Source organism: Coregonus clupeaformis, chromosome 24, assembly GCF_020615455.1.
Source record: "Coregonus clupeaformis isolate EN_2021a chromosome 24, ASM2061545v1, whole genome shotgun sequence".
NCBI classification, from domain to species: Eukaryota; Metazoa; Chordata; class Actinopteri; order Salmoniformes; family Salmonidae; genus Coregonus; species Coregonus clupeaformis.
Window position 1 is genome coordinate 54,602,814 of NC_059215.1, and position 25,883 is coordinate 54,628,696.

General features: G+C 45.6%; 1 pseudogene; it reads left to right on the forward strand.

Moving 5' to 3' along the window:
- The first annotated feature begins 1,028 nt into the window (after positions 1–1,028).
- On the forward strand, positions 1,029–17,614 carry LOC121537392 (annotated as a pseudogene).
- The last annotated feature ends 8,269 nt before the right edge of the window (positions 17,615–25,883 follow it).

The window sequence follows — 25,883 nt, forward strand, 5'->3', positions numbered from 1 at the left end:
GTATTCTAATTCCCAATTCTATGGAAGATAATTGCCACATTATGTATGACGCATGGAGACACCATAGGGTTGTTTCGAACACACCGACTGTGTTTTGCGTTTTGGTACATTCATTTCCAATGGAACGCTGCGTTTGCTTTGCAGCATTGCGTTGCAGAGGCAGTTGCTGTACGTTCTGTGTGGTCCTTACGTTGGATTTATCGGACGTATCGTCAAACTGTATGTGTAACGGGTTGACAGAAATGGTCGTAGAAGGTGAATGTTGAATTTTTGTTGCACACATATCTACATGATGCTACATACTTTTTTGCGCAAAACACAGTCGGTGTGTTCAAAGCGTAGCAATTATTTACAGTATGTATACTCATGGGAGTAATGCCGCGTTCAAAACAACTGGGAACTCGGAAATCATTGACTTCCGACTTCACTGCGTTCAAAACAACTGGGAACTTGGAAAAAAACGAGCTTATCCTGGGAAAGATCGATTTGAACGGTCATCCAACTTTGAATTCCAACTCGGTTACTCGGGCCTCTTTCTAGAGCTTCAGACTTTCCGATGTGAAAATCACTGACTTCATGATTTTACGTCGTATTTTTCCGAGTTGTCTTGAACATGGAATAACCGTTGAAAAATGCATGCGCATACTCCAGACTGGAATGGCCGGCAGGGATGTAGCTCAGTTGATAGAGAATGGCGTGGTTCGATTCCCACGGGGGGCCAGTATAAAAATAAAGTATTCACTAACTGTAAGTCGCTCTGGATAAGAGCGTCTGCTAAATGACATAAATGTAAATGTAAGATTCCAAACATGGTTGCTTCAGTGAAACTGCCAGGACATTACCAGGAAAGCCCATGTGCATTCTAACGTGACTATCTTATGTCTCATTGTTTGTTTTCTATTTATTTCTATTATTTTATTTAACCTTTATTTAACCAGGAAGTGCTCATTGAGATTTTAAATCTATTTTTCAAGAGATTTCTATAGGACTACTCGCCTGTCTGCCTTTGCTTCTTAAGAAAATCAATAATGAGATTGGCAGGTAGGAATTTGTGTGCGTCATGTCTGTGAAAGTGTCCATCTGTCTTTTAGTTGTATCTAATGAATGTCATGTATTGTTACTGCGAGAGAGCCCATTCTAATGGAATGTGTCTGTGTGTGTGCCAGGACCTCTGCGAGCTGTAGCTGTGCTGCTATTGGTGGGCTTCATCTGGGTGTTAGCCAGCTCCATCCTCGGAGGGGACAGCAACTCAGTGGTCAAACACTTATTTAGTGGTAAGATTAAGACAATTCTACTGTCTGATATCTAGCTGCCACAATGGTACAGTGCATTCGGAAAGTATTCAGACCCCTTGACTTTTACCAGATTTTGTTTACGTTACCGCCTTATTCTAAAATGGATTAAATACATAAAACATCTCATAAATCTACACACAATACCACATAATGAGAAAGTGAAAACTGTTTTTTTGTGTGCACATTTATTACAAATAAATAAAGACTTATTTACATACATATTCACACCCTTTGCTATGAGACTCGAAATTGAGCTCAGGTGCATCCTGTTTCCATTGATCATTGTTGAGGTGTTTCTACAACTTGATTGGAGTCCACCTTTGGTAAATTCAATTAATTGGACATGATTTGGAAAGGCACACACCTGTCTATATAAGGTCCCACAGTTGACTGTGCACGTCAGAGCAAAAACCAAGCCATGAGGTCGAAGGAATTGTCCGTAGAGCTCCGAAACAGGATTGGGTCGAGGCACAGATCTGTGGAAGGGTACCACAATAATTCTGCAGCATTGAAGGTCCCCAAGAACACAGTGGCCTCCATCATTCTTAAATGGCAGAAGTTTGCAACCACCAAGACTCTTCCTAGAGCTGGCCACCCGGCCAAACTGAGCAATCGGGGGAGAAGGGCCTTGGTCAGGGAGGTGACCAAGAATCCGATGGTCACTCTGACAGAGCTCCAGAGTTCCTCTATGGAGATGGGAGAACCTTCCAGAAGGACAACCATCTCTGCAGCACTTCACCAATCAGGCCTTTATGGTAGTGGCCAGACGGAAACCACTCCTCAGTAAAAGGCACATGACAGCCCGCTTGGAGTTTGCCAAAAGGCACCTAAAGGACTCTCAGACCATGAGAAACAAGATTCTCTGGTCTGATGAAACCAAGATTGAGCTCATTGGCCTGAATGCCAAATGTCACGTCTGGAGGAAACCTGGCACCATCCCTACAGTGAAGAATGGTGGTGGCAGCATCATGTTGTGAGGATGTTTTTCAGCGGCAGGGACTGGGAGACTAGTCAGGATCGAGGGAAAGATGAACGGAGCAAAGTACAGAGAGATCCTTGATGAAAACCTGCTCCAGTGCGCTCAGGACCTCAGACTGGGGCGAAGGACAATGACCCTAAGCACACAGCCAAGACAATGCAGGAGTGGTTTCGGGACAAGTCTCCGAATGTCCTTGTGTGGCCCAGCCAGAGCCCAGACTTGAACCCGATCTAACATCTCTGGAGAGACCTGAAAATAGCTGTGCAGCGACGCTCCCCATCCAACCTTGACAGAACTTTAAAGGATCGGCAGAGAGGTATGGGAGAAACTTCCCAAATACAGGTATGCCAAGCTTGTAGAGTCATAGCCAAGAAGACTCTAGGCTGTAGTCGTTGCCAAAGGTGCTTCAACAAAGTACTGAGTAACGGGTCTGAATACTTATGTAAATGTCATAAATCCATTTTTATTTTTTATACATTTTCAAAAATGTATAAAAATCTGTCTTTGCGTTGTCATCATGGGTATTGCGTGTAGATTGATAAGGGAAAAAACTATTTAATCCATTTTAGAATAAGGCTGTGACATAACAAAATGTGGAAAAAGTCAAGGGGTCTGAATACTTTCCGAATGCACTGTATGTAATGGGGAATTGATACACAGCAAACAACGCACACAATTAAGTTATGAAACAATGAATACACACCAAATGGCAGGAGAGAGCGCATTCTGGAGAGAGACTTGCCTTGTGCATCTGAGCCACACTCCTTTTTCTTGGACCGTGGCCTCCCTGCGGCCTCCTTAATGGATTAGTCCACTGAGACAGGCGCGAATCAGACAGGTGTCTTGTGTGCCATGAATTTTTTAAAATCTGTTTGCGAGTGCTTTAATAAAAAAGTATTGGTCGACCAAACAATCAACCAGTCGACTAAACGAGGTCAGCCCTAGTTGACAATATAGCTATCCCACGTTCTTCCACAAACAAAGCACAGCTAGCTAAGTAAAGTTCATAGTCAACACCAAACTTTGGGAAACTGCCACGCTGCTAATGTATAAGACATGCAATGGTCAATACTCATCTAATGTTAATGTTGGCTAATGTTACTCCATACACTAGTCAATCTGGCATGCTTAGCAATGTAGCTAGCTAACGATACAGCCCTTACCTTATGCATTGATTAAGTACACTCCCTCTGTCAATGCAATTTTCTTAATGTCATTATTATCAAAATTTGTGCAGACTGATTAATAGTGTCAAGATACTTTTCAGTGTATTCCTGAAAACCTGAAGTCGCCATCCAAGTAAAAAGTAGCCAGGGGGTGTTGGTGCACCCAGATTAAACACACCAAGGTTAAACAACGCCAACATCATTGCTTGCTTGCGCGACCTTTGACTTAACTGATGAATCCCAGTTCCTGCTGTTTCACGTTGATGAGAGCACTAGGGTATGGAGAAAACCACATTAGTACATGCATTCATCATGCCACGTGTCAACATTGCAGGCTGGTGATGATGGTGTGTGGTGTGTTTTCATGGCACACATTGGGTCCTTTGATAGTGTAACGATCCCGGCAGTCTGAGTCGGGTCCTGTCTGTGGACTAGTTTTTTCTGCTCGTGATCTCCAGTTTCCCGAGGGTTCTGGAACGCTCCGGGGAGCTCTCTTGATTTCCGCACCTGCATCCCATCAGCAATCTGCACACCTGGTCCTGATCATCACCCTTCTTAGGCTCTGGCCTAACATCCATTCCCCTGCCGGATCGTTAGCCATGAACAGTAGGTGTACCAGAGTATCAGTCTTAGAGTATCTAGCGTGAGTTTTGTTGTTTTTGTACCTTGTTGTTTACTTACCTCCGTTTTTGTTCATCTGCAGTCACCCGTCCGGAACCTTCACCAACCTCTGCCTGGTGGTCGGCGGCTGCCGAGCCATGACTGGGATCAACCACTGCACCCCCAACAACTAATCAACGCCGCCCGCTCTGTTCCCTGGATTATTCAGCATCACTCTTGATTGTAAATAAACACTCACCTTCGTTTCAACTCTACCTTGTCCTGGTCTGCTTTGGGTTCTGGCTGTGCAACTGTGACAGAACGATCCGGCCAATAATGAACCCAGCGGACCTGGACTCTGTTCGCCATGCCATTACCCAGCAGGAGAAGATGTTGGGCCATCATAGCACGGTACTACAGGAGATCGCGTTGTCAGTTCGGAACCTTTCTACCGGTCTGACGGAGGTCCAGAACCAACGCCAGTTTCCGGTGGAGGACCCACTACCGGTTTCACCCATCTCGCCTGCCGCTTCTGGAGCTGTGTCCTTCCGTGAGCCCAAGGTTCCGACGCCGGAGAAATATGAGGGGAGCTGGGAAGATGCCGTTCCTTCCTTATGCAGTGTGGATTAGTGTTCGATCTACAGCCCTACTCTTATGCCACAGACAAGGCTAGGATAGCCTTTGTGATTGAGTTGCTGCGTGGTCGGCGCTGGAGTGGGCTTCAGCCGTTTGGGAACGACAGGATCCCTGCATGGCTTCATACCAGGGGTTCACGGCCGAGATGAGGAAGCTCTTCGACCATTCCGTCCGAGGGAGGGACGCAGCTAGGCGTCTGTTTTCTCTTCGCCAAGGAACTCGCAGCGTGGCCGACTTCGTGATCGAGTTCAAGACGTTGGCTGTGGAGAGTGGGTGGAACGAGGAGTCTCTGCAAGCGGCCTTTTACCAGGGCCTGTCGGAGCAGCTCAAGGATGAGTTGATCTCCTATCCGGAGCCTAGTGACCTGGACAGCTTGGTAGCCTTGTCTATTCGGGTGGATAATCGAGTCCGAGAGCGAAGGAGGGAGAAGCAATGGGTTCCGTCCAACCGATCAGCTTCTCAGGTTCCAGTCGGGTCGTCAAACTGCGCGGCTCGCTAAAGTTGGGAGGACTTTTAGCGAGCCAGTTTCGACCTCTCAGTACCTCTGTCAGACCCCGTTTCCCGGCTACCCTTGTGAACAGGAATCAGAGCTTAGCGATTAACGCTTTTATCGATTCAGGTGCCGATGGAAGCTTTCTAGATGCCGAGTTGGTGGAACAGCTGGGGCTTTCCAAGGAGCAATTGCCGGAAGCCATTGAAGCTACCACTCTGGACGGCAGTAGTCTGGCACGTATCACGATGAGGACTGAACCGGTTAAGATGCGGTTGTCGGGGAATCATTCTGAGATGATTTCATTTTTCATTCTGCCGTCTTCCCATGTTCCTCTGGTCCTTGGATACCCCTGGCTGAAGGAACACAATCCCACGTTCGATTGGGTGACGGGCAAGGTAACGAGTTGGAGCCTTGATTGTCATGCTAACTGTCTCAAGACTGCCTGTCCCCATTCGGTTCCCAGTCAGGTGATTGAGGCTAAACCCCCAGATTTGTCCCTGGTTCCCGAGACATATCACGATTTGGGGGAAGTTTTCAGTAAGCAGAAGGCTCTGTCACTCCCTCCCCACCGACCATATGATTGTGCCATCAACCTGTTCCCTGGAGCTGTCTACCCCAAGGGAAGGTTATACAGTATCTCCCGACCTGAACGTGAGGCTTTGGAGACCTACATCAAGGAGTCCCTAGCTGCTGGTCTCGTTCGTCCCTCGTCATCACCCCTGGGGGCAGGATTCTTCTTTGTGGGTAAGAAGGATGGCTCTCTTCGACCGTGCATTGATTATCGGGGGTTGAATGACATCACGGTCAAGAACAAGTATCCCCTGCCCTTGATGAGTTCTGCCTTCGACTCCTTACAGGGTGCTACGGTGTTCACCAAGCTAGACCTACGCAATGCGTATCACATGGTCCGGATCAGAGAGGGGGACGAGTGGTTGACGGGTTTCAATACACCGATGGGTCACTTCGAGTATCAGGTGATGCCGTTTGGACTGACCAATGCTCCAGCGGTATTCCAGAGTATGGTGAACGACGTCCTGAGAGATATGATCGGTCTCTTTGTGTTTGTTTACCTGGATGACATTCTGATCTTCTCGAAGGAACCTTCCGACCACGTCCAGCATGTCCGGCAGGTTCTGCAGCGATTGTTGGAGAATCGCCTGTTCGTGAAGGCCGAGAAGTGCGAGTTTCACGCCCACACGACATCCTTTCTCGGGTACATCATCTCCAGGGGAGAGATTAGGATGGACCAGGAGAAGGTTAGAGCGGTTCTGGAATGGGCCCAGCCCGGTACGAGATTGCAGCTCCAGAGATTTTTGGGGTTTGCGAATTTCTACCGCAGATTCATCCGGGATTACAGCCGTGTGGCCGCTCCATTAACTGCCTTGACTTCCAGTATCAGGACCTTCAAGTGGAATCCGGAGGCGGATCGAGCGTTTCTGGATTTGAAGAGGCGATTCACCAACGCACCGATTCTCTCTCAACCGGACACGGCCCGTCAGTTCGTCGTTGAAGTGGACGCGTCTGATGTGGGAGTTGGCGCCATCCTGTCGCAGCGATGCTCCACGGACAGTAAACTCCATCCCTGCGCCTACTACTCTCGTCGCCTTTCGCCTGCGGAGAGGAATTACGATGTGGGTAACCGGGAGCTTCTCGCGGTGAAACTTGCCTTGGAGGAGTGGCGCCACTGGTTGGAGGGGGCGGAGCAACCGTTTATTGTCTGGACTGACCACAAGAATCTTGCTTACGTGCAATCGGCTAAACGTCTCAACTCCCGTCAGGCCAGGTGGGCGTTGTTTTTCGGACGATTCAAGTTTTCCCTGACGTTCCGACCTGGATCTAAGAACGGCAAGGCGGACGCCTTGTCCCGGATGTTCTCCAAGACGGAGGAGAGTGGGTCCAAGACCGAGACAATTCTCCCCCCGGAACTGCGTCGTGGGAGCAGTTATGTGGAAGATTGAGGAGGAGGTGCTGGCGGCCCTTCGGACTCAGCCCGGTCCCGGTAACGGTCCACCCGGTCGGTTGTTTGTGCCTGAGTCGGTTCGTCCTGCTGTCCTCAAATGGTCCCACGCCAGCAAGATGGCTTGTCACCCTGGCGTGGCTCGGACAATGGCGTTTCTTCGCAGACGTTTTTGGTGGCCTGCCATGGCCGAGGATACTCGGGGGTTTTGTGGCTGCCTGTCCAGTGTGTGCGCAGAATAAGAGTACCAATCGGCCCAGCTCTGGACTACTTCACCCCCTTCCTATTCCCCGGCGACCATGGTCGCATCTGGCCCTGGACTTCGTCACTGGGTTGCCCGGCTTCTGAGGGGAACACGGTCGTTCTGACTATCGTGGACAGATTCAGCAAGTTCGCCCACTTTGTGCCAATTGCCAAGCTTCCCTCTGCCTCGGAGACGTCCGAGATCCTGGTTAGGAGGTTTTCAGGGTCCACGGGTTGCCCAGTGATATCGTTTCCGACCGTGGCCCTCAGTTTACCTCTGCTGTCTGGAAGTCCTTCTGTTTGGCCATTGGAGCTACAGTCAGTCTCACATCTGGTTTTCACCCCCAATCCAATGGTCAGGCGGAGAGAGCCAACCAGAAGATGGAAACCACGCTACGCTGTCTGGTCTCTTCCAACCCCACCTCCTGGGTCTCTCAGTTGCCTTGGGTTGAGTATGCCCACAATACTCTCCCTACATCTGCCACTGGGATGTCTCCCTTCCAGTGCCTGTATGGCTACCAACCTCCCTTGTTCCCTTCTCAGGAGAAGGAGCTCTCAGTGCCCTCTGTTCAGGCCCATATTCGTCGTTGCCACCGGACCTGGCATCGGGCCAGAAAGGCACTCCTTAGAGTTTCGGACCGGTATCAGCTCCAGGCGAATCGTCGCCGGATCCCCGCTCCCACCTATACCATCGGAGATAGGGTCTGGTTGGCCACACGGGATCTTCCGTTACGGACTGAGTCTAGGAAGTTGTTACCGAGTTCATTGGTCCGTTTGTGGTGGAGAAGGTGATCAATCCAGTGGCAGTTCGACTCAAACTACCGAGGACGCTCAGAGTCCATCCCACCTTTCATGTCTCCTGCCTCAAGCCGGTCTTCCTCAGTCCTCTGTTGCCTCCTCCGCCTCCTCCTCCTCCTCCTCGGATGATCGGAGGTGGTCCTGCCTACACGGTGCGACGAATCATGGATTCCAGACGGCGGGGCCGGGGTTTCCAGTATCTCGTGGACTGGGAGGGGTATGGTCCTGAAGAGAGGAGTTGGATTCCGCGGCGACAGATCCTAGATGCTGACCTCATCCGTGACTTCTACCGCCTCCATCCTGGCGCTCCGGGGAGTCCGCCCGGTGGCGTTCGTCGGAGGGGGTACTGTAACGATCCCGGCAGTCTGAGTCGGGTCCTGTCTGTGGACTAGTTTTTTCTGCTCGTGATCTCCAGTTTCCCCGAGGGTTCTGGGAACGCTCCGGGGAGCGCTCTTGATTTCCGCACCTGCATCCCATCAGCAATCTGCACACCTGGTCCTGATCATCACCCTTCTTAGGCTCTGGCCTAACATCCATTCCCTGCCGGATCGTTAGCCATGAACAGTAGGTTTACCAGAGTATCAGTCTTAGAGCCTAGCGTTAGTTTTGTTGTTTTTGTACCTTGTTGTTTACTTACCTCCGTTTTTGTTCCATCTGCAGTCACCCGTCCGGAACCTTCATCCAACCTCTGCCTGGTGGTCGGCGGCTGCCGACCCATGACTGGGATCAACCACTGCACCCCCCAACAACTAATCAACGCCGCCCGCTCTGTTCCCTGGATTATTCAGCATCACTCTTGAATTGTAAATAAACACTCACCTTCGTTTCAACTTACCTTGTCCTGGTCTGCTTCTGGGTTCTGGCTTTGCAACTCGTGACAGATAGAAGTGGAGCAACGTTTGAATTCCACAGAATATCTTAACATCATTGCCAATCAGGTGCATCCCTTCGTGGCAGCAGTGTATCCATCTGCTAATGAATTTTTCAGCAGGATAATGCCCCTTGCCACGAGGCTAGTATTGTCCAGGAATGGTTCCTCGAACATCAATCCAATTGAGCATCTGTGGGATGAGATGGAATGAGCTATTCAGAGTAGAGATCCACTACCAGCCAACTTGACACAACTGTGGGAAGCGTTGGAGTCAACATGTGCCAGCATCTCTGTGGAACGCTTTCGACACATTGTAAAGTCCATGCCCTGACGAATTGAGACTGGCCCCGTGTAGCTCAGTTGGTAGAGCATGGCGCTTGCAACGCCAGGGTTGTGGGTTCGTTTCCCACGGGGGGCCAGTATGAAAATGTATGCACTCACTAACTGTAAGTCGCTCTGGATAAGAGTGTCTGCTAAATTACTAAAATGTAAAATGTTCTGTGGGCAAAAGGGGGTGCAACTCAATAATAGGAAGGTGTTCCTAATGTTTTGTATGCTCATATATATTAATTATTTTAATAGCAGGACACTGTAAAGTCCATTATTCCACTGAAGAGTATGAATTAGGCTGTTTGAGACGGTTTGAATTCTAAGCAACCTGCATACACATTGTTTGAAGTACAATAGACCAAAAATTGCTAATGTAGTAGCTCAAAGCTGTGTGCTGAAAAACAGTAGAGCTTGGATGGAGTAGAATTGTAGTGCTAATGTGAATTTCCTTTCTTGCAAGTTGCTTGGGATTCAAACCTTTTCAAACAGCCGAATTCATACCCTTCAGTGGAATAATGGACTTTACAGTGTCCCGCTATTAAAATAATTTATATACAGTACCAGTCAAAAGGTTGGACACACCTACTCATTCCAGGGTTTTTCGTAATGTTTACTATTTTCTACATTGTAGAATAATATTGAAGACATCAAAACTATGAAATAACACATATGGAATCATGTAGTAACCAAAAAAGTTTAAAAAATCAAAATATATTTTATATTTGAGATTCTTCAAAGTAGCCACCTTTTTCCTTGATGACAGCTTTGCACACTCTTGGCATTCTCTCAACCAGCTTCATGAGGTAGTCACCTGGAATGCATTTTAATTTACAGGTGTGCCTTGTTAAAATGTAATTTGTGGAATTTCTTTCCTTAATGTGTTTGAGCCAATCAGTTGTGTTTTGACAAGGTAGAGGTGGTATACAGAAGATAGCCCTATTTGGTAAAAGACCAAGTCCATATTATGGCAAGAACAGCTCAAATAAGCAAAGAGTAACGACATTCCATCATTGCTTTTAAGACATGAAGGTCAGTCAATCCGGAAAATTTGAAGAACTTTGAAAGTTTCTTCAAGTGCAGTCGTAAAAACCATCAATCGCTATGATGAAACTGGCTCTCAAGTTCATTAGAGTTACCAGCCTCAGAAATTGCAGCCCAAGTAAAAGCTTCACAGAGTTCAAGTAACAGACATATCTCAACATTAACTGTTCAGAGGAGACTGCGTGAATCAGGCCTTCATGGTCGAATTGCTGCAAAGAAACCACTACTAAAGGACACCAATAAGTAGAAGAGACTTGCTTGGGCCAAGAAACACGAGCAATGGACATTAGATTTTTGGTTCAAACCGCCGTGTCTTTGTGAGTCGTGGAGTAGGTGAACGGATGATCTCCACGTGTGTGGTTCCCACCGTGAAGCATGGAGGAGGAGGTGTGATGGTGTGGGGATGCTTTACTGGTGACACTGTCTGTGATTAATTTAGAATTCAAGGCACAATTAACCAGCATGGCTACCACAGCATTCTGCAGCGATACACCATCCTATCTGGTTTGCGCTTAGTGGGACTATCATTTGTTTTTCAACAGGACAGTGACCCAAAACACAACTCCAGGCTGTGTAAGGGCTATTTGACCAAGAAGGAGATTGATGTAGCGCTGCATCAGATGGTTTGGGATGAGTTGGACCGCAGAGTGAAGGAAAAGTAGCCAACAAGTGCTCAGCATATGTGGGAACTCCTTCAAGACTGTTGGAAAAGCATTCCTCATGAAGCTGGTTGAGAGAATGCCAAGGATGTGCAAAGCTGTCATCAAGGCAATGGGTGGCTACTTTGAAGAATATCAAATCTAAAATATATTTTGATTTGTAAAACACTTCTTTGGTTACTACATGATTGCATATGTGTTATTTCATAGTTTATGTCTTCACTATTATTCTACAATGTAAAAAATAATAAAAAATAAAGAAGAACCCTTGAATGAGTAGGTGTGTCCAAACTTTTGACCTAATCTCTGTACCCCACACACACAATTCTGTAAAGTCCCTCAGTCGAGCAGTGAATTTCAACCACAAAGACCAGGGAGGTTTTCCAATTCCTCCCTTTGAGCATGGTGAGGTTATGAATTACCCATTTGGATGGTGTATCAATACACCCTGTCACTACAAAGATACAGGCATCCTTCCTAACTCAGTTGCCGGAGAGGAAGGAAACTGCTCAGGGATTTCACCATGAGGCCAATGGCTGGTATGTGGCAAGTTAAGACCATTATTTACAGTGGCAGTCACAAAAGCATTGTCCTTTGGAACCTAACCATTTCAACGTCAGTGGGACAGTGCTAATTGATGTCCCTCAGTTGAGCAACATATTCCCCGCTTGGGTACGCTTTCATTCTATTGTGCTAGCTACATGGCTATGCTACTTTCAAAGATCTCTGTTAACGTTACATGTAATTGTTAGCTAGCTATAGCAGCTGTGTTTGAGCTGTCATTTCTGGGAGATGATAACTAATGAATGCATGGATGATGTGGGGATCTTTGGAATGGATACAATAAGGTTTTAGCTTAATTCCCGTGGCTTTAAATGGGATATGAAAAATGTATGCACTCACTAACTGTAAGTCGCTCTGGATAAGAGCGTCTGCTAAATGACTAAAATGTAAATGTGCTAATTTGTGTTTGTCCTCTCCTCTTGCAGAGCCCAAACCACGCAGGTACAAGTGTGGTCTGTCGGCTCCCTGTCCTCAGAAACATCTGGCCTTCCGCGTCGTCTCTGGAGCTGCCAACGTCATTGGGCCTAAGATCTGCCTGGAGGATAAGATGTGAGAATTATTGTAAATCATTGGGGCCGTCCCAATTCTTACACCAATGTATGGAACGTCACCGCCAACCATCTCACTCTCTCCCCCTGCCTCTCTGTTTCCTTTTAATTCTCATATCACTCTCTTTCTGCCATAATCTCATTTTAACCCTAAAATTTGTCTGAAGAGCTGAATGCAAGTATTTCTCTCGGTCTTTCTTGCTTTCCTTCAAGATGGCCCAAACCAGATCTGTTTGGGCCATCTTGCCAACTCCTATGAAAAATGACCAAAGGGGTGGTTTTGTCGGTAGCATCACCCCTTCTGTCTGCCTGTCATTCTGTCTGTCTATGGTGGCTCCTTCAGTGTCGGTGTGTAACAATGTATAGATGAACTCTTCAGGGGTTAGTTTCCTGAAAGCTTAGTAGCTCTAAGCTCATCTTTCGTCTACTGCCTACAATGGGTTTATGATGGGCTTTTGGGAAATTTGACCAGTAAGTTAGTACGTTAAACAGCCCAGGTAAAGTGTTGGTACTTATGGTTCCCCCAACCTCTCCTTTTCTTCTCCCTCAGCCTTGTCAGCCGTGTCAACAACAATGTTGGTAGAGGACTAAACGTTGCTTTAGTAAATGGTAATTAGAACAATCTCTGACAATTCTTGATAGTTATGTTTCATAAGTACATTTGTGCAGTTGTGATTTTGACTTGACTGTTGCACAGATTGCTAACTTTAAATGAATTGATGTTTCTGCTCATCAGGGGTATGTGGAGAGCTCTTGGACACAATCATTTGATACGTGGGCAGGAGGTGAGAGGATTAAACAAGTTTATACTGATGTGCTGTTGTCATTTGATGCATGCCTAATGCACTTCTTTTTTAAAGGTGCGTTGATGGCCAAATTCGTTCTATTTGAATGAATTATGTATAAAATAAACAATATCTTCTATATTTTAATTATACAAGAGGTTAAAAGTAGCTTGACGCCCCTCTACATATTGTTCAGTTAAATACAGGTGCTTTAATAGGCTACATCCTCCCCGTCTGTCTTCAATTCTCAGATGTTACTGACCTGTTGAAGTATCTCCTGCCTTTACAAGAGGGAACACTTGTGTTTGTAGCTTCCTTTGATGATCCTGCACAAAGTAAGAGTCTAGCATGTTTCTCTCTCTCTCCCCCCTCCCTCCCTCCCTCCCTCCCTTACCCCGAAGACACACATGGAAGCCTCTTCACTCTGAGAACGGTTAATGTTGTACTGTTGATAGTTATCTCCCCTCCCCCTGATTATAGAGTTGTTATTGTGTAGTTTCAGCCCCCTGGACAGTACTAAGTGAGCCTCAGTCCCGTGCAATGCTTTCAGCGCTGTGTGGTTATAATATTATGCTTTGTGGTGCATGACTCACACACACAATACTATAGGGGTTGTTTTACAGTCACCACAATCTTGTAAAATGCTTAACAGAACCAAATTACCATTGACATAACTTGTAAATCTACCAGTCTATTTCTTACCACTGTAAACATTTCTAAGACAATGTTATGTGTGGTGTCAAACTATACAAAAATGGTATATAGTACTGTAAGGTTAAATGGACATTCATCTAGCTATCCTACTTTACTGTAACGGTCTGTCTCCCTCTCCTAACACCTGTGTCAGGTTAAATGACGAGGCTCGTCATCTGTTTGAGGAGCTGGGTAGCACAGCAGTGAAGGAGCTCACCTTCAGAGACAGCTGGGTGTTTGTAGGAGCCAAGGGCATCGAGAACAAGAGCCCATTCGAACAGGTAGACTACCTTTACTTTAAGCCTAAATTATACCGTTCGAACACAACGCAAGAGCGCAAAGCAAAATGGCGATCCTGCTTAGTTGCGTCAAGTTTATAATTGGATGTGCTTATACATATACAGTGAGGGAAAAAAGTATTTGATCCCCTGCTGATTTTGTACGTTTGCCCACTGACAAAGAAATGATCAGTCTATCATTTTAATGGTAGGTTTATTTGAACAGTGAGACAGAATAACAACAACAAAATCCAGAAAAACGCATGTCAAAAATGTTATAAATTGATTTGCATTTTAATGAGGGAAATAAGTATTTGACCCCCTCTCAATCAGAAAGATTTCTGGCTCCCAGGTGTATTTTATACAGGTAACGAGCTGAGATTAGGAGCACACTCTTAAAGGAGTGCTCCTAATCTCAGCTTGTTACCGTATAAAAGCACACCTGTCCACAGAAGCAATCAATCAATCAGATTCCAAACTCTCCACCATGGCCAAGACCAAAGAGCTCTCCAAGGATGTCAGGGACAAGATTGTAGATCTACACAAGGCTGGAATGGGCTACAAGACCATCGCCAAGCAGCTTGGTGAGAAGGTGACAACAGTTGGTGCGATTATTCGCAAATGGAAGAAACACAAAAGAACTGTCAATCTCCCTCGGCCTGGGGCTCCATGCAAGATCTCACCTCGTGGAGTTGCAATGATCATGAGAACGGTGAGGAATCAGCCCAGAACTACACGGGAGGATCTTGTCAATGATCTCAAGGCAGCTGGGACCATAGTCACCAAGAAAACAATTGGTAACACACTACGCCGTGAAGGACTGAAATCCTGCAGCGCCCGCAAGGTCCCCCTGCTCAAGAAAGCACATATACAGGCCCGTCTGACGTTTGCCAATGAACATCTGAATGATTCAGAGGAGAACTGGGTGAAAGTGTTGTGGTCAGATGAGACCAAAATGGAGCTCTTTGGCATCAACTCAACTAGCCGTGTTTGGAGGAGGAGGAATGCTGCCTATGACCCCAAGAACACCATCCCCACCGTCAAACATGGAGGTGGAAACATTATGCTTTGGGGGTGTTTTTCTGCTAAGGGGACAGGACAACTTCACCGCATCAAAGGGACGATGGACGGGGCCATGTACCGTCAAATATTGGGTGAGAACCTCCTTCCCTCAGCCAGGGCATTGAAAATGGGTCGTGATCGGTATTCCAGCATGACAATGACCCAAAACACACGGCCAAGGCAACAAAGGAGTGGCTCAAGAAGAAGCACATTAAGGTCCTGGAGTGGCCTAGCCAGTCTCCAGACCTTAATCCCATTGAAAATCTGTGGAGGGGAGCTGAAGGTTCGAGTTGCCAAGCGTCAGCCTCGAAACCTTAATGACTTGGAGAAGATCTGCAAGAGGAGTGGGACAAAATCCCTCCTGAGATGTGTGCAAACCTGGTGGCCAACTACAAGAAACGTCTGACCTCTGTGATTGCCAACAAGGGTTTTGCCACCAAGTACTAAGTCATGTTTTGCAGAGGGGTCAAATACTTATTTCCCTCATTAAAATGCAAATCAATTTATAACATTTTTGACATGCGTTTTTCTGGATTATTTTGTTGGTATTCTGTCTCTCACTGTTCAAATAAACCTACCATTAAAATTATAGACTGATCATTTATTTGTCAGTGGGCAAACGTACAAAATCAGCAGGGGATCAAATACTTTTTTCCCTCACTGTACATATGTGCATGAGATAAGAAGGATATGTGACCTCTGTGAAGCATCTGTTCTCCTCATAGCTCTGCTCGTAGCTCTGTCCATATTATAGCTACACTATGTGTTATATACACTGCTCAAAAAAATAAAGGGAACACTTAAACAACACAATGTAACTCCAAGTCAATCACACTTCTGTGAAATCAAACCGTCCACTTAGGAAGCAACACTGATTGATAAATTGCACATGCTGTTGTGCAAATGGAATAGACAACAGGTGGAAATTATAGGCAATTAGCAAGACACCCCCAATAAAGGACTGGTTTTGCAGGTGGTGACCACAGACCACTTCTCAGTTCCTATGCTTCCTGGCTGATGTTTTGGTCACATTTGAATGCTGGCGGTGCTTTCACTCTAGTGGTAGCATGAGACGGAGTCTACAACCCTCACAAGTGGCTCAGGTATTGCAGCTCATCCAGGATGGTACTTCAATGCGAGCTGTGGCAAGAAGGTTTGCTGTGTCTGTCAGCGTAGTGTCCAGAGCATGGAGGCGCTACCAGGAGACAGGCCAGTACATCAGGAGACGTGGAGGAGGCCGTAGGAGGGCAACAACCCAGCAGCAGGACTGCTACCTCCGCCTTTGTGCAAGGAGGAGCAGGAGGAGCACTGCCAGAGCCCTGCAAAATGACCTCCAGCAGGCCACAAATGTGCATGTGTCTGCTCAAACGGTCAGAAACAGACTCCATGAGGGTGGTATGAGGGCCCGGAAGTCCACAGGTGGGGGTTGTGCTTACAGCCCAACACCGTGCAGGACGTTTGGCATTTGCCAGAGAACACCAAGATTGGCAAATTCGCCACTGGCGCCCTGTGCTCTTCACAGATGAAAGCAGGTTCACACTGAGCACATGTGACAGACGTGACAGAGTCTGGAGACGCCGTGGAGAACGTTCTGCTGCCTGCAACATCCTCCAGCATGACCGGTTTGGCGGTGGGTCAGTCATGGTGTGGGGTGGCATTTATTTGGGGGCGCACAGCCCTCCATGTGCTCGCCAGAGGTAGCCTGACTGCCATTAGGTACCGAGATGAGATCCTCAGACCCCTTGTGAGACCATATGCTGGTGCGGTTGGCCCTGGGTTCCTCCTAATGCAAGACAATGCTAGACCTCATGTGGCTGGAGTGTGTCAGCAGTTCCTGCAAGAGGAAGGCATTGATGCTATGGACTGGCCCGCCCGTTCCCCAGACCTGAATCCAATTGAGCACATCTGGGACATCATGTCTCGCTCCATCCACCAACGCCACGTTGCACCACAGACTGTCCAGGAGTTGGCGGATGCTTTAGTCCAGGTCTGGGAGGAGATCCCTCAGGAGACCATCCGCCACCTCATCAGGAGCATGCCCAGGCGTTGTAGGGAGGTCATACAGGCACGTGGAGGCACACACACTACTGAGCCTCATTTTGACTTGTTTTAAGGACATTACATCAAAGTTGGATCAGCCTGTAGTGTGGTTTTCCACTTTAATTTTGAGGGTGACTCCAAATCCAGACCTCCATGGGTTGATAAATTTGATTTCCATTGATAATTTGTGTGATTTTGTTGTCAGCACATTCAACTATGTAAAGAAAAAAGTATTTAATAAGATTATTTCATTCATTCAGATCTAGGATGTGTTATTTTAGTGTTCCCTTTTATTTTTTTGAGCAGTGTATCTATGGCTCTGTCAGTGTGTTTGTTCTGTAAAGCCTAATGTTCTTGCCCTCTCTGTCTGTGTCTGTCTCTCGCTCTCACCCCCCCCCCGTATGAAAAACAGTAAGAACAGTAACAAGTACGAAGGCTGGCCTGGGTCTCTGGAAATGGACGGCTGTATCCCCCTCCACTCCCCTTCAGAGAGTTAAACACTCTGCATATATCCCTCCCTTCCTCCACTCTTCTCAGACGATGCCTATTCCCTACATCCATCCAATACTTTTAATAACAGGGAGTGTGCAAGACAAGTGCACACTTTGGGAGAAGGGTAGAGAGTTGGCCTGGTTCTAAGGATTAGCACCTTTTGAGAGCTAATGCCTCTCTGGTTCTAAGGATTAGCAGCACATATCTATCTGGAGAAACTGTAGCAGCAGAAGCATTGACTATGACATTTTGACTAGCCTCGATTTACAGGCTTCCTCACATTCCTTCTCATGAATGAAACTTGGGACGGACTGGGACCATAAACCTGCCCCGGCATTTCTATCACACCCTCTTTTGTCTATCGAGGCACCCATTATTAGGCAAATAATGATCATTTTGTGCATAAAAGCAAACCATTTAGACAGGCCCACTTAATGGGCTTAAGATGGACCAGCCCATCTGGCATTTGCCAGAACTGCCCTATGGCCAGTTTGGCCTTGATGAGACTTGAGAGTATGGCATTGGTAATGCAAGACTACAGTTGGATGAATGATGCTCTGTTACAATATCATGGACCAACAGGGAGGTGAAGGCTCCTACAATACTCCATTTTTTTCTTCACTTTTTGGTTTTGGTCAAGTAACACGTGCTGCAAAGGACATCTTCTCTCGAGTGGACTGACTCACTGTAACAATGCTGGAGCTCAATAGGCTAGCTGGCCTGATGGTTGATAATATGCACACTTTTTGAAGCAACCTTTTGGACTTGACATTTTAACTAAGGAATGTATTAAATCATTTGAGGCTTAATAATGTTATTGAAGAATGAACACATAAGAGGACAGGGATATTTCAGAGACCAAATGTTTGATGACCAAAATGCACAGACTTGGAAAAGGAAAAAGAATCCAATAATCAGATGCTGAATAGAAAACAATGAATACATGAAAGAAGTCATATCTGTAAAACCCTGCAAATGAACAGGAAGAGGCCAGAGAATACTGCCTAGATGAATGGAAATTGCGAACAGAATACAATTAGGGTTAATAGATACACTAGTACTTCACGAGCAATTGCTGGCTGTTCTAGGAAGGATCTTGTATTTTGTGATAAATGAAGATTAAAATGCATGAATATTTTGTATCGATTAGTTTAATATATTAAATTGTAGATTTAAATCTAGTTGTGCTAGCCTGAGTACCAGTCTGTTTGTGCCATCAAACAGATCTGGGACCAGGTTAAAGTGCTAATAACCTTTTCTTAGAGAGAACATTGAATGCTGCACAGCAAGTTTGGCGAATGTTGACAGAGTGTATTTATGAGTAATCTTGTGTATTTGACTTGGAATAGAACTAGCCTAGTCTAGAATCCTAAAGATACTTATTTTTACACCTCGTAGGCTATATTCATGGTTTGATTTCACACTAGAGTGGACTTTAGTGCCTAAAATAAACATTATCATTTGAATTTCTACTGTTGGATAACAACACTTCATGCCTTTACCTGTGTGTCTCAGGCCTTGTCCTTACTATGTTGTTTATTTGGATATTGTATCACTTTATTTGTATTTTCAAATATTTTTCTTTCCGTGTCGAAAAGGTTTGATATTTATGTCACGTGTTTCCTTCTCTGTGAATTTGATAATAAAATATACATCATTTGTTGCATTTTCAATACACTGAAAACAAGCTTAGCAGAACGTTTTGGGTTTTGGTCCAGAAATATAAGTGCTTTAAGACCAAGTGTACTATAGAGTTCTACTATTCATTTTTGTGATTTATACTATTTTGTAAAATATTAAAAGATCTAAATATTCTCTGTGTATGCGGTGTGGTTTTGCCTGAGTGCCAGTCTGTCTGTGCTATCATGCCAACTCCTTGTCAATGATTGTCATGGCTTGACAATGAGCAATGGAGTTCGCAAGAGCACAAAGATCTGGGACCAGGTTAGGTTTAGGTCAGTCAATGAAAATACTACCATGAGTTAATTTTATAGGCTATCCTTTGTGGAGTATGAGTGCATGTAAAGTATGTATTTACAGTAATCAGATTACCAATGTCCTTTATGGGTTGACGTAATGACAATGTGAAAGATTGAAGAAGCTGATGTCAACTGAACATACAGAAGACATTGTGATCTAAAAGGCAAAACTGACCCTAGGTCAGCACTGATGCTCTTGAGACATACAGTACAGCCCTTGGGTCCCTCCTGTCCATATAATCGTATTATCATCTTAATAGCAAAACTTATCCTAGATCAGCACGCCTACTCTGAGACTTGATACATGCAGCCCCAGATCAGTGTGAAGTCATGCATAATTTCCCATCTGCATGCTCCGTTCATTCATGAAGAATAGGGAGAAGTGTCAAGCGCCGTGGACAGACAGCAGTCATACCCATTAGGGGGCGCCAAAAGATGGGGTTATTCAGTTCATTCTGTACATGCCTGAGTGCCTTAACAGGGGTCGGCGAAATGGGAGGAAAATGGCCCACCCCCTTTCACTGAAGATCTCTTTTCCCTCTTTCTCTGTCTGTCAGGTTTTGTGGCATAGAGCTTTGATCATTATTAAATGTATATGCTTTTTGGGCATTACGAAAATTATATGCTAAACTCTGTCCTTGACTTTGAGCAGATGCATAAGTAATGGGGAAATGACAGCTAAACATCAATTTCACAAATGAAAAGTCACTGACTTTGAGTTTTGTGCAATTCCAGACATGATGTCTAGCATGCCCAAATCTAACTGTAAAAAGAAGAAGAAACTCCAATGCAATGTAGAGCAGGTCATTTACATAATCGTATTTGCATGACAACAACATAATGGGGCCTACTACCGTGTATTGCAATACTTCATTCAACTGGAGGCCCAAACAGAATGCACGCGAGCTGCATGCCGCCCTCTTGTGGCCCTGTTCAGCAGCGCACGCGTGCGCACATTGGAGCCTGTGACAAGTGCCTCTTCGCCGATTGTCGGGAGGAATGGAGAAGCAAGCAAGCGCATGCAGTTACACCTTGTACACAGATGGCGGTGTGACTCGTATCTTGTAAATTATGTACATAAATTAACGTCTGAAGGTATCTGCATGTATAAGTGTATACATTTATGTCGCCACATCGACGGCTGACGGGGATATCTGTACATCAAAGATCAAACCAACGAAAGGCAAGCATCATCTGTGTGGCATGAATGGTTAGACATCCTGCCTGCTCTAGTATAGAGAGACTCGACTCTAGTTGGGATTTTCAAACTTGGATTTACCGACACGCAGCACCCATGGTGAAGCTCAAAATAAAAAAAGGATATAATTTGAAAATTAGTCGTATTTTGCATAATTTGATGGTATATTGCTGTTAAAACAATTATAGGCAATGAAGTGCAATTTAAAGGTCGCTTGACCAACATTTGAAATAATTTGTGTAGCTACATAACGGAATATATATTATTGGGCTCGGTTAGCTAGCTTGCTAGCTGTCTGGGTCACCAGTTTGCCTAATAAATCAGAACGGACGTCAACGAGATGATACATTTAGGTAAGTGCAGTTTGCGTGCTACATTGTTTAAATTGTTAACGAATTTCCAACCGTACTCGACAGCTTGGAATGGAATCTCTATTTCTGTTCACCAGAGTAGCTTAGGTGTTGCAATCTGTTATTGTACGCTAACTACCGTGATGTCTGATTGGGGATTTAACTTCTTCTACCCGGTGATATCGTGCCACACATTTTCTTATTTAATCGCCAGGACAGGGTAGGCTACAATATTCATACATTATTTCATAGTCTACATTGTTTACGTTATGTCAGATGTCAGTAGTGTGGGGATAGCCTAGTATTCGCGCCCGTGCGGCTGCTCCATGGAAAATGCCATCAAATGTATTATTTGCCAGTTGCTTGTTACGTTAGTTTAGCTTCCCCTGCTGAAACAATACATATATTGTCTTATTATAACGTAGTGTATCCATAAAACATTTTTGGGGAGGGATTTCAATCTGACGTGTCAATCATAAATTATAGCAAACCCTCGCGCGCTGGCGCCTAGGTTACAACATTTATCCTGCCACGGCTTCTAGTCTGCTCCAGCAGCCAGCGAAAAGCAAGCAAGAGGAGCCTTTTGAGGAAGGACCTGCGCTTGGCCGTGTAGTGTTTTTTGTAAACAATATCAGGCTATAGGCTACAAACGCCATAATTAATTGCGTTTTACTTTTAGGTTATGGTCAATCTAGAATCAATCAACATGATGTGTCTTCTGACGACAACCACACATGCCCCTATACTACAGCCTGTAAAAATGTCAATTTGTAAATCAGAATTGCCTATGTAAAATTATTGTCCTCTTTTGCCTTTTAAACTAACAGCAAGCAATGTTCTTTCTGACAGGTAGCCTATTTGGTTATTAGTTGTAGGTAGACTATTTGATGAGCAAACATCACTTTTTAAAGATTGAAAATGATGAAAGTGAATAATCACTTGGGATGGTGGACCTTCATATAATGAAATTAATGGAAATATAATAATTCATATATATGTACATATATAGTAATTCTTATTATTTTATTATTTGTTATATATATATACACATAGTAATTATTAAAAAATATATATATATATATTTATTTTGTTAAGAGAGAGCCTCAAAATACTGGTTATAATGTTTTATTGGATCACCCTACTGGGAATAATAGCAGATAGGCTGCGTCTGAAATGGCACCCTATTCCCTATATAGTGCACTACTTTGACCTGAGCCAATAGGGCTCTGGTCAAAAGTAATGCACTGTATAGGGCATATGGTGCCATTTTGGATTCAGCCATGGTCTATAACAGTGATGTACTCTAGTCATTATCAGACCACTCCTCCTTGATAGAAATGCTGATGACTTCATACGTTAACACCCTGAACCCAGTCACTGAAAGCCATAAAGAGTAGAGCATCCATATGCTTATAGTAATTCACTATTGTAATATAAACTATGAAACAGTTTGGTTCAGAGGTGATGCTCTCAGTAACATAGAAATAGAGTAAGTACCGTGGTCTGAGAGGCTTTGGCCATTCTGTTAATCCAATTTGATCAGTAGTATGATACAGTGGGGAAAAAAAGTATTTAGTCAGCCACCAATTGTGCAAGTTCTCCCACTTAAAAAGATGAGAGAGGCCTGTAATTTTCATCATAGGTACACGTCAACTATGACAGACAAATTGAGAATTTTTTCTAGAAAATCACATTGTAGGACTTTTAATAAATTTATTTGCAAATTATGGTGGAAAATAAGTATTTGGTCACCTACAAACAAGCAAGATTTCTGGCTCTCACAGACCTGTAACTTCTTCTTTAAGAGGCTCCTCTGTCCTCCACTCGTTACCTGTATTAATGGCACCGGTTTGAACTTGTTATCAGTATAAAAGACACCTGTCCACAACCTCAAACAGTCACACTCCAAACTCCTACTGTGAAGCATGGGGGTGGAAACATCATGCTTTGGGGCTGTTTTTCTGCAAAGGGACCAGGACGACTGATCCGTGTAAAGGAAAGAATGAATGGGGCCATGTATCGTGAGATTTTGAGTGAAAACCTCCTTCCATCAGCAAGGGCATTGAAGATGAAACGTGGCTGGGTCTTTCAGCATGACAATGATCCCAAACACACCGCCCGGGCAACGAAGGAGTGGCTTCGTAAGAAGCATTTCAAGGTCCTGGAGTGGCCTAGCCAGTCTCCAGATCTCAACCCCATAGAAAATCTTTGGAGGGAGTTGAAAGTCTGTGTTGCCCAGCGACAGCCCCAAAACATCACCACTCTAGAGGAGATCTGCATGGAGGAATGGGCCAAAATATCAGCAACAGTGTGTGAAAACCTTGTGAAGACTTACAGAAAACGTTTGACCTGTGTCATTGCCAACAAAGGGTATATAACAAAGTATTGAGAAAATGTTGTTATTGACCAAATACTTATTTTCCACCATAATTTGCAAATAAATTCATAAAAAATCCTACAATGTGATTTTCTGGATTTTTTTTCTAATTTTGTCTGTCATAGTTGATGTGTACATATGATGAAAATTACAGGCCTCTCATCTTTTTAAGTGGGAGAACTTGCACAATTGGTGGCTGACTAAATACTTTTTTTCCCCACTGTATGTAGTGGCCTAGACCTAAAACAGCAGGCATGTCCATCCACCATGGGAGAGGGCTGCAGTAGTAGAACCCACGTTGGGAACATTCATTTGTCTGAAACAATTGTTCAATTGTGATCAGCTCAGCCTCAGTCAGTAGTAATAAAAAGGGCTCATTTCATTCATGGGTAGGAGGGAGCTCCAGGAATAGTAGGCCACTTTAGTAGCATGGAGAGATGGCCTAGTTATAGTAATAAAAGGGCTCATTCATCCATAGAGATGGGAGCTTGAGTAGATGATAGCTCCACTCCAGCAGTAGGCCTAAGCCCCTTTCGTAACATGTGTAACTCCTATTACTAAATGATTTAAGGTCAGAGGTGATCAGCTCAGTAGTATGATATAGTAAAACAGCTTGATCCATCCATTGGGATTGGAGCTCCACTCCAGTAGTAGACCTAAGACACTTTAGTAACATGTTGTAATCCTGACTCATCACATAGCCATCCTCTGATTAAGGCCCTCTCACCTGGATTAGATAGACTGTTAAGTGGGAGAGGAGAGGGGAGGGGATGAGAGAGGAGGGGACAGGAGAAGGGAGTAGAGAGGGGAGTACAGGAAATGAGAGGAGAGAGAAGGAGAGGAGGGGGGAGGGGACAGGAGAGAGTAGAAGAGAGGGGAGGAGCGGAGAGGAGAAGAGGGGAGGAGATGAGAAGAAGACAAGAGAGGGGAGGAGAAGAGAGGGGGACAGGAGAGGAGAAGAGAAGAGAGGGGAAGAGAAGAGAGGGGGACAGGAGAGGAGAAGAGAGGGGGACAGGAGAGGAGAAGAGAGGGGAAGAGAAGAGAGGGGAGGAGAAGAGAAGGGGACAGGAGAGGAGAAGAGAGGAGAAGAGAGGGGGACAGGAGAGGGGGACAGGAGAGGGGAAGAGAGGGGAGGAGAAGCGAGGGGGACAGGAGAGGAGAAGAGAGGAGAGGAGAAGAGAAGAAGAGAGGGGAGGAGAAGAGAGGGGGACAGGAGAGGAGAAGAGAGGGGAGGAGAAGAGAGGGGACAGGAGAGGAGAAGAGAGGGGAGGAGAAGAGAGGGGGGAGAAGAGAAGAGAGGGGAGGAGAAGAGAAGAGAGGTGGACAGGAGAGGAGAAGAGAGGGGAGGAGAAGAGAGGGGGACAGGATAGGAGAAGAGAGGGGAAGAGAAGAGAAGAGAAGGGGACAGGAGAGGAGAAGAGAAGGGGACAGGAGAGGAGAGGGGAGGAGAAGAGAAGGGGACAGGAGAGGAGAAGAGGGGAGGGGAAGAGAGGGGGACAGGGGAGGAGAAGAGAGGGGGACAGGAGAGGAGAGGGGAGGAGAAGAGAAGGGGACAGGAGAGGAGAAGAGAGGGGGACAGGAGAGGAGAAGAGAGGGGAGGAGAAGAGGGGGAGAGGGGAGGAGAAGAGAGGGGGACAGGAGAGGAGAAGAGAGGGGAGGAGAAGAGAGGGGGGACAGGAGAGGAGAGGGAGGAGAAGAGAGGGGAGGAGAAGAGAGGGGGACAGGAGAGGAGAAGAGAGGGGGGGAGAAGAGAGGAGAGGAGAATAGAGGGGGACAGGAGAGGAGAAGAGAGGGGGACAGGAGAGGAGAAGAGAGGAGAAGTGGAACAGGAACAGCAGAATAATAGAAGGTTAGATAATACTCCTTCTCACTCTCTTTCTCGTCTCTCGGAGTGATCTCTCTCTCTCTCTCTCTCTCCTCTCCTCTCTCTCTCTCACTCTCCCTTTCTCTCTCCCCCCACTCTCTCTCTCTCTCTGAGGGATCTAGTGAACGGTTCTCTGTGTGCTTGCTACCTACACTGCCCTCAGTCTCACATGCTTGACCTGGATTGGACAATAGTAGTTATTGTGTTCTTCAGCCTTGGGTTTCCCCAATGGGAAGAGAACAATTATTGTGTGTTGGAGTCTAATATCGAAGTTCTTTTAATTGTTCAAACTCCCAGTCTAGATGCAGGACAGGAGCAACATGTCAAAGAGTCGGCTACTGTGATGGTGATTATGATTAGAGGAGAGGAAGGAAGTTTAACTTCTCTCTTGTCAAAGTTAGATAAGGCATTTTATGTCTTTGATCATCTCTTCTCAAGAGAGATTCTTATTGTGTTGTTGTTGGACGGTCTGATGTCTGTGTACAAGTGCACATTTTCATTCAGCTTCTATCCAAATACAAAATATTCCTCTTCCTGGTATGTTGCTCAAGTCTAGACCTGTTAGCTGAAGCTGAGTGTTTTGGG